Source organism: Lissotriton vulgaris, chromosome 1_1 (genome assembly GCF_964263255.1).
Source record: "Lissotriton vulgaris chromosome 1_1, aLisVul1.2, whole genome shotgun sequence".
NCBI classification, from domain to species: Eukaryota; Metazoa; Chordata; class Amphibia; order Caudata; family Salamandridae; genus Lissotriton; species Lissotriton vulgaris.
The window spans coordinates 555,483,480-555,501,078 of NC_141685.1; the positions used below are offsets into that span (position 1 = coordinate 555,483,480).

At 44.8% G+C, this 17,599-nt stretch overlaps 1 protein-coding gene across 10 annotated transcripts in view; it reads left to right on the plus strand.

The window, feature by feature from the left end:
- The first annotated feature begins 13,771 nt into the window (after positions 1-13,771).
- The window catches only part of ZNF644 (zinc finger protein 644), a 714,013-nt gene continuing 710,185 nt past the window's right edge, over positions 13,772-17,599 (plus strand). For 3 of the 10 annotated variants that reach the window (XM_086953948.1, XM_086953944.1, XM_086953952.1), the window contains exon 1: positions 13,772-13,914. The gene's annotated coding sequence lies outside the window, so the exon portion shown is untranslated. Of the gene's footprint in view, positions 13,915-14,352; positions 14,497-14,606; positions 14,626-15,991; positions 16,011-17,599 lie in introns of those variants that run through there. The other 7 variants (XM_086953943.1, XM_086953951.1, XM_086953945.1 and 4 more) reach the window with 5 other exon arrangements.

Sequence of the window (17,599 nt, forward strand, 5' to 3'; positions counted from 1 at the left end):
ATCCACTTCACCTTAAAAAAGATCAGATCCCACCACCACAAGCAACAAATTCCCCGAAGATGCTGGAGCAAAATCCCCACAGACCAACTCCTCTCATCGCTCAGCCAGAACCCGCCATCCGACACCGCTGACACCAACGACACAGCCACACAACCTCGCACAATGGATCACCAACTGGGCTGACGAGCTCGCTCCACTGAAGAACCACCCAGGCAAGACCGGCAACAGGAAAATCCCATGGTTCACAGACGCCCTCAAAGACTCAAAGAAATCATGCCGAACACTCGAAAAAACCTGGCGCCATGAACGAGCTACAGAAAACATGACAACCCTCAAGAACGCCACCCGCCAACACCACCAGCTGATCCGCACCACCAAAATGACATCATTCAAAGAGCGACTAGACAACAACTCCCACAACAGCAGGGAACTCTTCAACATCGTCAAAGAGCTCTCCAACCCCAGCGCCAGCAACAACGACATCACACCGTCACAAAAACTCTGCAACTCCCTCGCCACGTTCTTCCACCGAAAGATCACAGATATACACAACAGCTTCGGACCCCAGACTCCGCCTCCAGTCACAGAACCAGAGACCCTCACCACCACCCTCAGCGCCTGGACCCCCATCAACACTGAAGACACCACCAACGTCATGAACTCCATCCACTCCGGCTCCCCCTCTGACCCATGCCCCCATCATATCTTCAACAAAGCCGACACCATCATCGCACCCCACCTCCGGAACGTCATTAACATCTCCTTCGCGTCAGCCACCTTCCCTGAGAACTGGAAGCACGCAGAGTTCAACACCCTTCTGAAGAAACCCACAGCGGACCCCAAAGACCTCAAGAACTTCCGCCCTATCTCTCTTCTCCCCTTCCCGGCTAAAGTCATTGAGAAGACCATCAATAAACAGCTGACCGCTTTCCTCGAGGCTAACAACACACTCGACCCTTCCCAGTCCGGATTTCAGGCAAACCACAGCACCAAGACTGCCCTCATCGCAGCCACCGATGACATCAGGACCCTGATGGACAATGGAGAAACAGCCGCCCTTATCCTCCTAGACCTCTCAGCAGCCTTTGATATCGTATGCCATCGCACCCTAACAACCCGCCTCTTCAAGACTAGGATCCAAGGAAAAGCCCTGGACTGGATCACCTCGTTCCTCTCCGACAGAATCCAGAGAGTACGCCTCCCTCCCTTCCGTTCAGCAGCCACCGAAATGATCTGCGGCGTACCACAAGGCTCCTCGCTCAGCCCAACACTCTTCAATATCTACATGAGCCCCCTCGCTACCATTGCATGCAAACACAACATCAACGTCATCTCCTACGCTGACGAAACCCAGCTGATACTCTCCCTCACCAAGGATCCAGCCACCGCCAAAACCAACCTCCAGGAAGTAATGAAAGACGTCGCAGAATGGATGAAGCTCAGTCGCCTAAAGTTGAACTCAGACAAGACGGAGGTCCTCATCCTCAGACAATCCCCATCCGCCTAGGACGACTCCTGGTGGCCCACGGCGCTGGGCACCGCACCAACACCCACGGACCACGCACGCAACCTGGGATTCATCCTGGACTCCTCCCTCACGATGACCAAACAAGTCAACGCCGTCTCTTCCTCCTGCGCATGCTCCGGAAAATCTTGAAGTGGATCCCCACTGAAACCAGAAAGACCGTCACCCAGGCCCTCGTCACCAGCCGACTGGACTACGGAAACGCCTTATACACAGGAACCACCGCCAAACTTCAGAAACGACTACAACGCATACAGAACGCCTCCGCACGACTCATCCTCGACATCCCTCGCCACAGCCACATATCCGCCCACCTGAGAAGCCTGCACTGGCTCCCCATCAACAAGAGAATCAGGTTCAGGCTCCTCACCCACGCACACAAAGCGCTCCACGACATGGGCCCCGAATACCTCAACAACCGCCTCTCGTTCTACACTCCCACCCGCCAACTCCGCTCCGCCAGCCTCGCCCTCGCCACCGTCCCACGGATCCACAGAACCACCACTGGAGGAAGATCGTTCTCCTACCTGGCAGCCAAAACTTGGAACTCCCTCCCAGCACACCTACGAATGACCCGGGACCATCTCACCTTCAGGAAACACCTCAAAACCTGGCAGTAGCAGCACTCCCCCCTCCCTTCAGCGCCTTGAGACCCTCAAGGGTGAGTAGCGTGCATTATAAATGTTTTGATTGATTGATTGCGCAAACGCTTTACACATTGCCTCCGGATAAGCCTTACTGCTTGTGCCAAGCTACCAAGGGGGTGAGTAGGGGTTATCTTGGCGTGTAACTCCCTTGCCCTGACTAGAGTGGTGGTCTCTGCCTGGCTTTGGTGCAAGCCTTAGCCAACCAGAGATCCCATTTCTAACAGCGGCCTGTTTGCCAAGCGCGGGGGAGCCACCGGAATTTGCAGCTTGCAACGCGGCAAGAGCTGCGCCTATTCGCTGCCAGCGTGCCTAGTGCTTGGAGAGCCGCAAGAGTTTGGCGGGGTATGGCAGGAGCCGCAGATCATTTACCAAGCCTCCAGAGGCCACGGGACAGTTTCCAACACGGCAGGAGTCGCGAGGCGTGGCACTAACGGGACAGAAGCCGTAGAGCATTTGCAGAGGCGGAGAGGTATTTTTGTATGCAGCAGGAGCATAAATTTGCAGAGAACAGAGGTGAGCAGTGGGCGAGAACATAGGGAAGAATGTGTGGGCTTGAGCAGGCTGTAAACAACACACAGTCACTCGCAGCAATTGATTAAACCTCCAGCATTCCGCCAGCATTTTCCCAAATAGTCCCCCAGGTCTCGAAATCCGCGGGAAAGTCATAACTTAACCAGCTAGCAACTTTACCAAGCCCACGTTCTCAAAGCAGTTTGAACAAATTGTAAAATCGCTAACAAGCTACAAGTAAGCCCCGGCTTAATAAAGTACAGCGGTTCAGGCAGCAAGAGTGATAGAAACTAGAGCTAGCTATAGTGCGGGTTACGGGTCAATTAAGGATCAGTAGTAACAGCAACTGCTACAACAACGCTAATACAAAGGGAAGCACCGTATAGTAAACAATCCAATACAATGCAATAAGGAACAAGAGATCTGGGAGAGTGGGTCAGGCGACTGTAGGCAAAAACTAAAGCAAAAATAAAAAACACATAGAACAAGGGCCAGTAAGAAGCCAAAAAAGTAAGGCCTCCAGACGGAGAGAGGCTAGTCTCAGGGTAAACACCGGAAATAACTTCACTCAGTCATGGTAATAACACAGGGATCCAGAAATTCTTCTTTTTAAAGGACCCAATGGCAGTCATTTACACTCCAACCTTAGAGACAGCCCGGTTGCCTAGTCCAATATCACCAGACACAAGGGCTAATAAAGGACATGTCAACCAGGGAAGGACTGACCAACATGAAAAGGGTGCATCTATTACCATTAAAACAAGTTCTCCTGCCACACAGCAACCACTAAACATCCCTAACGTGCTAAAAGAAAATTCAGCTTCACAGAAATTAAGCATAGAATCTCTGGCAAACAGGTTGGCAACTATAATAGCCCAGGTACACCAGACTAATCCCACGAACAAAGTAATTGGAAGAGGTGAAAACGAGGACAATAAATACAAATACTTGGAAGGAAAAATAAATAAATTATTGGAACAGGTAGTACTAGTGGACGATGACTGGTTAAGCTCATTTTCACTATCCAATGATGTCAATCTGTTATAAATATTGGAAACCAATACTCAAACGCAGAAAACCCCGAACAAAGCAATTAAAGGGAACGCGCCGGCACTGGCCATTGGAAAGGAAGCACCAGGAGGTGCAGTAATGGTGGTATCTATCCCATTAAATCAGACCCAAAGAATCAACCAACAGGCGAACATACATGAGGAAGGAAGTCTTTCAACTAAAATAAATACGTTAAACTTGTCCTCGGCAATAACAATTTCTTCTGTAAGTGGGATTGATCATGGGTCTAGGGCATCGGGAAACTCCCTCGCAGAGTTGCAGACTGCACTATGGAGTAATGCACTGCTAAGCACATTGGAACAAGCAATTAGGGTACTGAACTTTCAACCATGGAGTAATACGCTGCTAAGCACATTGGAACAAGCAATTAGGGTACTGAACTTTCAATCAGACAAAATGGAAGTCCAGATAGGCCGTATAAATGTAATTGCCGGTCATATTGCAGGCATAAATACCAAGCTGGAATCAATTACTGCCCTTCTAACGTGCAGGGGAAACCTGGAGTCACAAACAAGCAATCCTCAAATGCAGCCCAATTGTGCCTGTGGGAAAATCATAGACAAATTGGTAAACCTACCAGAAATACTAAGGGATATCTTAGGGGGAGTTCAATAATAACAAAGCCCAAAGAAATAAGGGAAACGCAAAAGGACGCAGAGAAAAAGGTACCACACAAAGACAAACAAACAATCAAAGGGACAGGTGTTATCGATAAGTGAGAAGCAGAACAAGTGGAAAAAGAGAATTTAGGACCAGAAACAAGGGACCATAAGACTGAAATCACACAGAGCACCATTGACACCACAAAAAAGACAAAACCTACAAAAAGGCAAAGAAAACGAGCCAGAAAGGGCAGGGTTAAAGATAACAATCAACAAACTACAAAATCAGAAAAAATCTTTTCAATTTTCACAAAGCAAAATATACAAAGGAAAGGAAATAAATCTTTGAATGAAGTAGCATTGGAGGACTCAATAACGGGCCGAGAACAATCAACCCACATAACGGGTGGATTTAACACAAAGCAAATTCCATTGAGCCCTTTGGTCATCATTAATCAAGAGAAAATAAATCAGGCTCCGCACACAAAAGCTAACCATCAGCTAACAGCAGAAGCTGCGCAAACCATTAGAATTGAAAAAAGGCAATTCGCACAAATCCAATTTTCCAAAAAGGAAGAAGGGGCAGAAAAAATATTGCAGGTCCAAGTAAGAACTATACCCTGGGATGATCGAGGCACCAGTCCAGATAACGGGATACAAACACTTAATAGGAAAGAGAAGGGCAAAATACGAGAAAAAACTGAAAGTAATGAAATAACACCAAGTAATATGACGTACGATTAAATCGATAACAAACAACAAAGTAGCCAGAACTCAATAAAAGTTAAAATAAATAGAAAAGGTAGAACATGTAGGTTGCCCATTACCGACCAGTGAATCAAGCCAGAACGGTCATTAACATATATAGAAGCTGGAACACTAGAGCAAGATTTAAAGGAAGTAAACATGACGGCCACACCACAGGAAAAGGTCATCAAAAACAAAGGAGAAAAGAAATACACATTAATGATGAAATCCCTAACACCCGTAGGTCCAGGAAGAAAAAGAGGAAAATTTGATCAACGTCAATAACTCAAGGGAGAATACATCGAAATTGACATTTGTGCCTGAATATTCCACAAAGGGAAGGCAAGATATATTACATCGAGGGACTCGGTTAAGGTTGTTTAAAGAAATTCCAGAAATTCCAGAACTGGAAGGAATAAAAAAGAAGCAAAAAAGGGAATATTCATCTGGGAAATATCACAAAACATGCCTACGCGGAGCTTGTTCTACCACTCCACCGAGGCCATCCAAGGCAAAAGAGGTTAAGGCAATAGTTTAAAGAAATTCCAGAACTGGAAGGAATATCTCCGCAACATCTTTTAGCCATAGAATTTAACCCTACTATTAATAACCCAGACATTGAAGAGACCGTGACTACCTGGTCCTCTAAGGAACTAGTGGACAGGATACATGCAACACGATCAACATTCGAATTCTGGGGGATCACACTGAGGCCCCACAAATGCCCAAGATACCCCCACCCTTTCCTAACAAATAATACGAAGCAAAAAAGGGAATATTCATCTGGGAAATATCACAAAACATGCCTATGCGGAGCTCGGTCTACCACTCCACCGAGGCCATCCAAGGCAAAAGAGGTTAAGGCAATAGTGAGTCAATCAAGCTTCGACAACACAGGTGAAAGCATGGATTGGTCCTGGGTGCCAAAGATACTAAGCAACACGCGTACCTAACGAACAGTTGAGATCAAAGATGAATCACAAAAGGTGGGGGCAGCGAGCTGGGACTAATGGACAGGATTTAATAGAAGTCCTTAGGGATGAGAGCCAGGACATGATAAAAATCTGTTAATGGAATGTCCATGGATTTAATAATATGGGGCATGACCATGAAACTCTGTCTTTCTATGAACAACAAGACATAATACTACTCCAAGAAACGTGGAACATGAAGCCAGCATCAATGGGGGGCTATATAGAACATCACATCCAAGCAGAAAAGTTCGTAATATTTGATCACACGAGAGGAGGCTTAGCAACATACATATCACGAAAATCTGGTTGACAAACAGAAGAATTAAACACTGGTGTAAACTGGTTGCAGGTAATAAAACTTACCGGAAAGCTTCATTCTAACAAATCAGATTGGCAATTAATACTAGTTAACGTATATGTTCACCCGAAAAAAAAAAAGCAGAAGGAAAAATTCATAATACTAATGAATTTGATCAATGTGCTGCAAAAATCACATGAACTCTGCCCGTTGATTATTTCAGGTGATTTTAATAGCAACCTAATAAACAAACAGAATAAAAGAAAGAGGCAGGAGGACTGGGGATTCCAATAATAACGCGAGAGTTAGATAGCCATGGTCTGTCAATTCTGAACGGCAATACAATAGGGGATTCACCAGTGGCCGTAACACACTCACGCGGTAAAAACAGATCTATAATAGACTTTACCATCACCAGCAAAAATCTGGTTCCAAGAATCGTCTCATTTCAAGTCTGTCCACGTATCGAAGGTGACCATTTCCCATATATCACAACCATCAACATAACCCTCACCCAGGCCGAAAAAATAAATATGCTGGTACAACATACAGAGAAGTTTAACCTGCGGAAATTAAAATGGCGAGGATTGAATATGACGATCATAATGGACACACTTATGGAACACATGAGTCAAATAGGGCCCCCGACAGAGGATAATGGCCTAAAAAGTTGGGAAGATTTGTGCCTCATCCTCATCCAAAAATTTCCGGCAATTAACGGAAGCAAAAAAAGAATAGACACCAGGAAGGAGCCATGGTTTAACCTCTCACTACGAGAAGAAAAGAGAAGGATTGCAAGAGAGGTGAGACTTCAAGCCGCGGCGGCAAAAACGGGTAAGAAAACAGACAAAGGCAAACTGAAGGAATTTTGGCACAAACACAAGAAGATGCTGAGGGAAGCAAAAACATCATATAAAGAAAAAGTCTGAACAGAACTACTGTGGGCAAGTAAATTGCCAAATAGTAGTGAATTCTGGGGTATCATAAATAAACTGACAAAGGGTTTCAATTTACAACAAGTAGCAGGCATCAGTGAAAAAATTTGGACACAGCACTTACAAAATAGATACAGCAATACGAAGTACGATATGGCGACAGTCACCTCAGAATCACTGCAAGATCAAAGACACGAGGTAAACACCAGAATGACCCAGGCAGAATATAAAGATCTAGAACAAACCGCAAGTTGCATTGATCCAAATGATCTGATCAATATTAAGCAATTAAGAGGAATAATAAAAAGATTAAAAACTGAGGGGGCAGCAGGACCAAATGGGCTCCCCAACGCACTATTCAAACATGCTCCGGATTTTTGGGCTGACTACCTCACACTGTTTTTTAATCAGATCTACAGACAGAACGACGTTCCCAAATCTTGGAAAGGGATCATTCATCCAATATTTAAACAGGGAGATTATAATAAGCCTGAAAACTACAGATTAATACAATTGATCGACGTAGATGCCAAATTAAATGGATCATGTCTATTACTTCACCTGCAAGACTGGATGGATGAAATTAGCATAATCCCCACGTTTCCAACAGGTTTTAGACCAGGGATGGGCACCTTAACAAATCTGGCTACTTTGGCACTTTTAATTGAAAAAGCGGCAAAAAGAAAACACGGTTGTTTGCATGTTTTGTAGACTTGAAGGCCGCATTCGAAAGAGTAAGCAGAAATCGTCTCTGGGAAAAACTAAGAGCCTGGGGGCTGCGAGTGAATTACTGGAGGCATTAATAGCCCTACTCAGTGAAACCTGGGCAAGAGTGATAATTAGGCTATGGACGTAGTACCACCGCCAGTATTTACACACAGCAAGGCCTAAAACAAGGCTGCGTCCTGGCCCCGAGCCTATTCAACTTATTTATGGCAGACATCATTAAACACATGCAAGCAGCTGATTGCCATCCACCAAACCTGTCCAAAGAGCCAATACCCTTCTTACAGTATGCAGACGATATAGTGGTTCTGAGCCAAACCCCTATTGGGCTACAAAGAGCAATCAATAACTTAGTAAAATACTTGGACCAAGAAATGTTGGAACTAAATAAAGAGAAAACAAAGATTGTACCTCTAGTGGACCCAAAAAAACAAGTTCAAATTGTTGGTAAAAGGGAAAATAGTAGAAGAACAAGCATCCTACAAAAATCTAGATTTTAAATTGGGGCGAGGCTCAACATATAAGGAACATAAAATGTACTTAAAAGCAAAAACGCAATTACTAACATTTGCATATAGAGTACTGTAAAAACAATTGAGCTGCCCGAACCATGTCCATCTTTTAAAAGTGATGGCAGCACAAATTCCCCCCACATTGTCGTATGCCCTAGTAGTCTGGTGCGGTTAAGAGGTTGAACTATCAAATGGACTCCAGACGAAGGTATATAAAGCCTTATTCAACCTACCAAAGTCAGCCTCTCCAACTCAGGTTCGGCTGGAATTCGGCCTTCAGAATCAGAAGTTTCGGAGCATGAACGGATTTGTGAAGCTATGCCATAAATTTCGTACATCTGAGCCGAGGTCATTGAATAGTCTATGCTGGAAAGACATCAAAACCCAGATGGATCAAGACATCCCAAATTCATGGGGAGCCCATCTGCGAAAATCATTGGCGTAACTTGATATACATCTGATATGGGACAGCATGGTAGACCGGGCAGTATTTGGTAAATCAGTAAATAACATAGCAAAGAGGAAGTCCTTCGTTGAAGATAAAATAACAGTATCAAAACGCCGGCATGGGTGGACTGTGATCAATTCTTACGTGTCAACAAAAGCCTCAGGCTTACTTAGTAACCCATTTCAGCGCTGAGTTAAAAAATAACTTTATTGATTACCGGTTGGGTATGCATGATTCGAAAGACCTACAGCCTTCCTGGAAAAACCAGCAACAAGCAGTACACTGTCGCCTATGCGGTTTTCGTAAAGAAACGTTAACTCACCTGCTGTGCGTTTGCCCTGCAGTTAAGGATTTAAGGAACCTGCTTTTAAAACCCATTTTTAACAAATTAAACATTCGCACATGCAGGCAAGTGGTGATACGTTGGTTGGAAGGATCCTCTATAATCTGTAAAATATCTGGCAAAAGTAAGGAAACTTTTAAGGCAAGCCCATTTAGAAGAAGGCAAAAAAGCACGAATAAGGTCGGCATGGGCTTCGTCTAAGCATCACAGCAATTCTCAAGCACAGGCAATAGGCGAACCTAAAGCCTAACCAAGCAAGGGATAATTTGAATAAAAGAAAAAAGTAGTTGATCACATTTTATTGTAAAGTGCAGCATCTTTTATAGGCACATTTTAGCTCGACGGAAACTGGTTAATCCATTTGAACAATGCAGTTACCAGAGCTACTGGAAAAATCGGAATAACATGAACTTTTGAAAGTTTGTTAAAACATGTTAGTAACATATTATGTGCATTATTAAAGTGGTTTGCATTTTAAAAATTGTTCAACTCTCATGTCGAAATAGTTTATATTGTAAATTGTAACGATTTTAAGTAATCATATACAATAAACTAGTGACTGACAGTCATTCAGCGTTGTGCAGATCATAGAAGTTCCAGGTTTCAGTATCAGAGTTTTGTCCAGGGGTAATCTAAAGTCCTGTATTCAGGGGTTCCTTTCTTATACCCAAGGAAGGGGTTGGACATACTCTGGGGACTCACATATGGGAGGGTTTGGAAAGAGGGGTGGCTACACCCATTTCCTTTGTCCAGTTTTGCGCCAGAGTAGGGGCTGGTAGCCCCTGCAACCGGTTTGAACTGGGCTATGCACAGGAACACCAAATGTGCCCCCAGTGCAGACTTCAAAGCACTCTTGGAGTGCACTCACCCAGCCCCAATATGCTAAAGACTGTCTGGGAGGTAGCAACACCTCCCTGTGACTGGAAACCTATTGTCCTACCCCCGCTGCCAGAACTGGCGGGGGATAGGATTCCAAAGCGTTTGACACCAAACACATGGCCATGTCTGAACTGGGGTGGTGGAGTGAGCTAAATGATGATGGATTAAACCCAGATCAGTTGACTTGTTGTGAGTGTTTGATTTGCTCCAACTCTCCGTCCATCTTCCCCTTTGATGTCGCTTTGTTTGCCCTAAGTTGGTAGGGTATGCCCAGACGTGGGTCCCTTGCTCATTTTGCCACAGGATTCAAGCTAGCCTGGCTGATTATGCAGAAACCGGTCCCAGGATGCTTGTTTCCGGTCCAGAGAGGACATGGCTTGGCAGTTCAGGTTGGACTGTTTCCATGAGGCCCAGGGTCAGACTGATTTGCATATGGCCATGTCTGAACTGCGGTAGTGGAGTGAGCTAAAGAATGATGATGGATTAAACCCAGATCAGTTGACTGGGGGTGAGTGTTTGATTTGCGCCAACGCTCTGTCCATCATCCCCTTTGGTCTCGCTTTGACACTAAACACAATGTTTCCTTGCAGCCATTCCAAAGTTAGCATTTACCGTAAGGTTATAATGCACTTAAGAGTATATGTTCTGGCAATATCACCAAGCAGCGCCAGAGAATAGATTTCGATGTCTGCAGAGGCGCCCTGCTCATGCATGAACACCCTCTCACACAAAACCCAGCACCCTGCCTTCACGATTGATAAGGCCCGCCATAGGGGTGACTGATAGTTTCATATGTGCAGTGATACAAGGTAGTCATAGGGAACCTATATCTAAGTAAGGGGTGCATACACCACCTTACACAGGCTGCAGTAACAGACCTGTGTTGTCATTTTGTAAGGCTTCCCGTGGGTGGCATAATACATGCTTCAGCCCCTGGTAGGCCTCTGGGGTACCAGTGCCCTTGGTACCTAAGGTACAATATACTAGGGACTCATAAGGGTACCACAGTAACCAAAAGGGAGTGTACCTAAAGTACTTGCAATCAATTTAGAGAGGAAGCAACTAGGCTGGGATCCTGGACAGCAGGGCCTCAGCCAGAGTAAAGTACAAAAACTGTGAAACACCAGAAAAAAGTGGGGGTAAACATAAGAAGCAGGTCCTACTCTCTTACAACTCATGCATGCCTAAACATCATTGTCCCTGGTATTTAAATTTCATTTTTTTCCAGAATTGTTTAATCATTTTTCAATCTTTCTTTTTGTTGATGCTGATCAGCATTGGCAAAACCCCACACTTATTTAGCGAGGAAAGATGGTCAGATTCAAGGGGGGTGGGATAGTTTGACAGTGATAGAGTGCCATGTTATTCTGAAAATTGTAGGGGTGCATCATAATCACCGATAGTCAGCACCCGCATATTTAGAGGACTGTATTAACGTATAATCTTTAGCAATGTAGTGCTAAACCAGTTTATATTAAAATGCTAGACGTATATTCATATTGTGCTGAAGATTAGAGTAGTGTTTAATCGTAAAGATGCTTTGGAAATGCAAAATGTATTGGTTCACATGAAAAGGTGATGCATTAGGATTAAACGTGCACCATGTAAAAGTTGCACAGGTAGGTTGCTTCCATGTACTGAAATAATGTATTAGATGACCACAATTAGCAATGCTTATAATGTGATTTTAGAAAATGTGTGTTTAAATGTAGGAAGGCCTGACTGCATACAAGTATAGAAAAAGGCCTATTTGTGATTTCTTATGTTAGCCAGAAGCTGTAGGTTCGAAATGTATTTTTCCTTGGAAAGGCTCATTTCTTTAAATAAAAGCAGACAGTGAAACGTGTGTGCGTGCAAAAACGAGTTGTTTACCAGCTTCTAGTTGCAGGTGCAAGGACACATGTCTCGTTAAGCAGAATAACTCTTTGTTAAGAATAGGGATGGTAGGAACAGGCGCCATGGGAGTCAACTGGAATGCAGATAGTCTGTTTTAAGCGAAGATGGTTTCTTGAAATCAAGGTCGACTCAACGGTTCTTGAAGTCAGAATTTCGTTGGAAAAATCCAGGAGGAGGACCTGCTTGAAGGGGTGTGCAAAGGGCGTGCCCTACTGTTTGGGGATTTTGTATTTGGGACAGTTCCCCGGGGAGGAGAGACAGAGTAGGAGCGAAGGGGCAAGAAGGAGCATCTTAGAACGAGCTCTGTAGCTTAGGCTACTTACCTTTGCAGAGTGAGTGTACTTCTAAGGAGGTCTTCACTGCTGACACCTTTTTCCTCTTTCCTGGGAATGATGCTACGTAGGGATGTCATTCTAGTGTTAGTGTAGGGACAGATTAATGCGTTTTTTTCCTTTTAGGCAGATGTAGTCATCTCGTCAAGTAGGGACTGTAGTAGCTTGCCTCATGCTTTTAGACATCACTTTGATCATCATATTGAGTCGTTTGAGGCTCATGCATAGGATGTTTATATTAGTGCCAGTTTATTTTCTGAACCTCTCGCTGAGGTGTCTGTATAGCCAATTGTTTCTGGCTTTGTAATAAATTCTTAAACTTTATTCTGTAGTTGGTAGTTATTGATTCGGACTGAATTCGTTAATGATAAATTGCAAATGAGAAAAGAGTTTCTTCCCTTTACACTTCTTACAAGACGAGAAAGATCCGGAGAAGAGGATTCGGGTAGGGGTAAGAGAAGGTCTAAAATTCAGATAAGAATCCGGCGTCATCAACAGCCTAAGAACAAGTACATTTGTTTGCCATTCTGGGCTGAAATATTAAGTCAGTGCAACCCATCGAAATCCTCAGACTGTATTTTTAAAGGGTGGTATCTGAGAAATTAGCTTTATTAAAAAAAATCCAATCCAACCCACATAATTCCAGTACACCCCACATACAAACACTCCATAACACAGAGGTAAAAGACATTGCCATTTACAACGCCCATAGCTCGAACCAGTGAGGTAACACAGGTCCTCGCAACTTCAACTGTACGGGGGCAGCCCTCCCCGTGCCTTGCAGGTTGGGGGGTGGGGGGCTCAAGTTTCGTTACGCCAGTGGCTCTAACAAGCAAGCGCGTGATTTATTGCATTTCCATTGCTTGTTTAAAATCTGTCTTAATTTAGAGATACTGACTTATGCTATCCTCCACCAAGTTCTGTTTGTTGGCACTGGAAGTATTCCTTCAAATACCCATATTAAGGATGCATCGGCGCAAAAGCGAACGTGGCAAAGCATGGAGAATGAACTGCTTGAAGATGAGCAGGCACAGAGAGGTAGAGCAGAACAGCTGGCCAAGGTGAAGCAGCGACCTAAGCTACAAGTTTGCGTAAAAAAGGACAGACACTGCATGTCGGCATGAACGTGAAATGCAGTGAGGATGTACACTAAATGTGTACAAGGTGGTGAAAGTCGACAATCTTCCGAAGAGCACAACTTTCTCTCCCAGACCGCCGTCGCTGTCTCCCGCGAGCAAGAGGAAGAGCGCTCGCTCACATTTCCTTCTATGAAGACACTATCGGTCTGGGCACGCACGCTCCATCCTTCACGTAACAGAGTGACGTGCTGACTAGAAGCGGCGCGCCTACGTCACGGGCGCGTCCTGCTGCCAACGTCCAGCCTGTCTACGCCGGCGCTAATTTGAAACTAAAAATAAAATAAAACAAGGCTGGGGTCAGCGGCCCGGCCGGATGGCGGCCCTCAGCAGGTGTGTATGTCACTCAATGAGCTTTCGATGCGTCCCGCCCACTACACTGACACTGGGAGCCCTGTGGGAGGGGCCGGGGACGAGCGCCCGTAATGCCTTGACGCTCCCTGCGCGCTGTCAACCCCTGCTGTGAAGGGCCGGGGTGGGGGTCTCTGGTAGGGAGGAGGGTCTTGCCGTAGTCCGGCCACTGAGCGCAGACCTTGACGCGCTGCGCCTAACATGGCGGCGCGCGTTGTTTGGGGCCCGCGGGCTGTGAGACCAGGGTCCGCTCATTGGCCCAGCGTAACTTGGGAGTCCGGAGACAGGAGGGGGCATCCCCGGTCGGAGCGGCGAAGCACTGTCCGCAGCGGACAAAGGGTGCTCGGGTTGAGTTGAGGGTTTTGTTTAGTCACGTGGTGTAGGGCAGCCAATGGGGGCGGCAGCTGGGAGGTGGAGGGTGTCAGTAGGAGTGGGTCGGTGGCCGCCATTGCCATGGAAGTGGTGCTCATTGAGAAGGCGATTGGAGCCTGGGTTCGTTGACAGCTCAGTCCCGGCCAAGGGGGGCCAGGCACCGACTTCAGGCATATACTTGGCAGCGTTGAGGTAACTGATCGCACTGTACCGATGGGGTTGGTTATCTCGTCTTTAAATCACCCAAAATCCAGGTGACTCGTCAGTCGCTCCATCTGTCAGTAGTACCTGGGGATGGCCGTCAGGCGCCCTCTTGCTTTGGTGAGCCCTTGTTGTCATTGCCATGTCTTTATGTTGAGTAAAGGTGCGTACTCTAAAGGGAATCAGACTTCATCGCAGGATACCATGGTGAACAGGACTCAGAAGCCTATCAGGTGTCTCTGTCTTTGGGACACCGCTGTTTTTTTAGTTCCAGGCATCATTCTTCGTCCCAAAAATATGACCACCTTACCTTCCCAGCTAGCTCGTTACTCATTGTGTTACGACTGTTTGCTGCTTCTCCCTAACATAGTTTTAGGCTGGTCAAAATGTACACCGAGTTAAAATCCACTACGATTATCCGCTCATTTTACAGATCATAAAGTTACTGTGATGTTTTACTCTATTGGGCTTTCTTCTAGATTTATGTTTTCTAGTAACCCTCGAATGTTGTCAAATGCTGATTTGACTGTTGTTTTTCAAAATAGCCTATGATATTACCTTGCTTAACGCCACTTTTTCTGGTGCCCCTACACTTTCTGAATCACTGATAGCAGGTTGTTTATGTTCTGTTCTGCTGAAGTATATTATGTCTTTGTATTAAAAGTATAATAAAAGAGTATAAAGTGATTGACCTTTGTGTTCTAGTTGGTAGGAATTTTATTTGGCACTTTGTGTTTTTTAACACTATGTTTTGTTTGTATATTTTTGCCAAGTTTATGTATCTTAGACAATACATTCAGCGTTAAAAATGATTACATTTGAGAGAAAAAAAGATGACTTGTGCATTAATATTGGGGTTATGATGCAGTTACTTTCCATTATTCCATTTAAGTGGTGTAAATAGCATTGACATCTTACTTTAATGCCACACGCTGAATAGTTGTTTAAAGCCACACGCTGAATAGTCAGTGATGTGGTTACCATCGAAGGAACAGTTGCTGTAGGTTTACTTTTGTTTATTTCTAGCTGCACTCCTATTCGGTACAAGTCACTGTCAGATTGCATATGTAACCAGGAGGGTGACTCTTGCAATTTGTTGGCTGTTCACCCAAGCAGTTTGCTTTGTCGTCTTTAGTCGGAGCATTGCAGGTTTTGAGTGTTGGACAGGCTTTCGCTTCATATAATTGCAGGACAAGGGTTAAACTGGTTTTGTTGCTACCTATTCAATAATGTTTTTCTCTGCTTCTTGGTGCTCCCTGCTAGCCACACCATCTCCCTTACTTGTCGCACACGGCAGCCATATGAACTTTATAGTTTTTTAGTTCTTGCGTGAGTCAAGACCTATTGATTTCACTAAAAAATAAGTATTCAATAAACTTATAGGGACCTCAGCCACCCTTCGTCATCTATTGGTACATTGCTGGCATTCACATATTTCCACTGCCTCTGCAGCATACAGCATGGTGCAGTGGATCACCCTACTTCAGCCATTGGCTAACCTCAATGTGAGTGGAGGCATTCTGCTGTTTCTCAAGGCTCAAATCCGCACACAAAATAGGATACACATACGTGTTTGTTTTGTTTACATATTACATCCCTTTGTGACCTCATCTTGTTTGGATTTTGCAAATGCTTGCATGCTAAGGATGCTACTTTACTTTCTCCCTCCGTCACTTGTGACCAGAATCTTTGAATGGTTAACATGATCCAAAATTGCACATCACTTCAGCCACTCATACAGAACCCCTAAAACAGTGATAATCTACTTTCCCACCATTTGCAGTGCTGGATTCTTTGCTTGCAGCTGTTCCATAGCTGGGCTGCAGGTAACCTTTGTGCACTCTTTAATTAAAGTATACATCTAGACTCTTTTATCTCACAGCCACTGCTGCAAGCCTCTACGTAAGTGGTATTAACAAAATCCTCACAGTGTTACTTTCCACAATGACAGTTATTGGAAAAAGTATTTTCTTGACTAAAATTGATTATTGAAAGTTTCCTAATCGTTTAGCTCCAGTACGCTCTTAAAGATCTGGTTAAGGTTATCAACTAGTTCACAAAATTGCTGTTAATGTACCTGGCAAACTTCAACCACCTCCTACCACAACCATCGAGCTTACAATGAACCACTGAGCCCTGTACACTTAAGAATTAAACTCAATCCATTTTAATAGTTGTGCAGAACTCTCTGGCCAAGAAGAAGCGCTATGCTAATAACTGTGCTTTGTTTTCAGCAGGAAAAAAATGAGCGTCAGTAAGCTGCTCTGTAATGTGCCGTCACTAACATCTTTTGTCATTTAAGAAGGTGTCAAAAGGGAATGGACTTAATATATTCTTTAAACCCCCCCACCCCATCTCTCATAGTCACACAGTGCATACCTTAACATGTTAGGAAGGCATGCCTGATCAGAATAATATACAGAACTTCACTGCAATGCTTAAATGCTCTCCCTCTCCACCAACACAGCCCCCCTCAACACAGCTCTCCAACCTCAACCCCCTGCAACTGAAAACAATTAACCTGGTCTGAATTCAACCCTGTCAGTGAAGAAGTTGTCGCAAAATACTTGCGAACATGAAGCAGATATCGCACATCTTAGACCCTCTCCCGGCGGCTCTTGTAAAACGGTTCAGTCACATAATCTCTCCTTTATGCATCAAAATCATCAATTCCTCCTTCTCGAGCAGCTCCATGCCAGCTCCCCTCATACACAAGTAACCCCCCCTCATCAAAAAACTAGATGCAGACTCAAACGACCTTAATAACTACAGACCCATAGCTAACCACCTGTTCCTCGCCAATACCTTAGAAAATTGTGTACTCACTCAACACCTACATTGAAAAATACAACTTGCATGACACCTTACAGTCAGGTTTCAAGCAAGGCTGCTGTACAGAAACTGCCATGCCTAACATCGTAGATCAACTCAGCAGAGCACTGGGTGAAGGTCAGGCATTCCTCCTAGTCCTCCTGGACCTATCAGCCTCCTTCGACACTATCAACCACGACATTCTCCTAAACCCCTACTCGAAGAGAGTAGGCATCAAAGGAACTGTCCTCCAATGGTTTGCCTCTTTCCTAAGAAAGCGCAT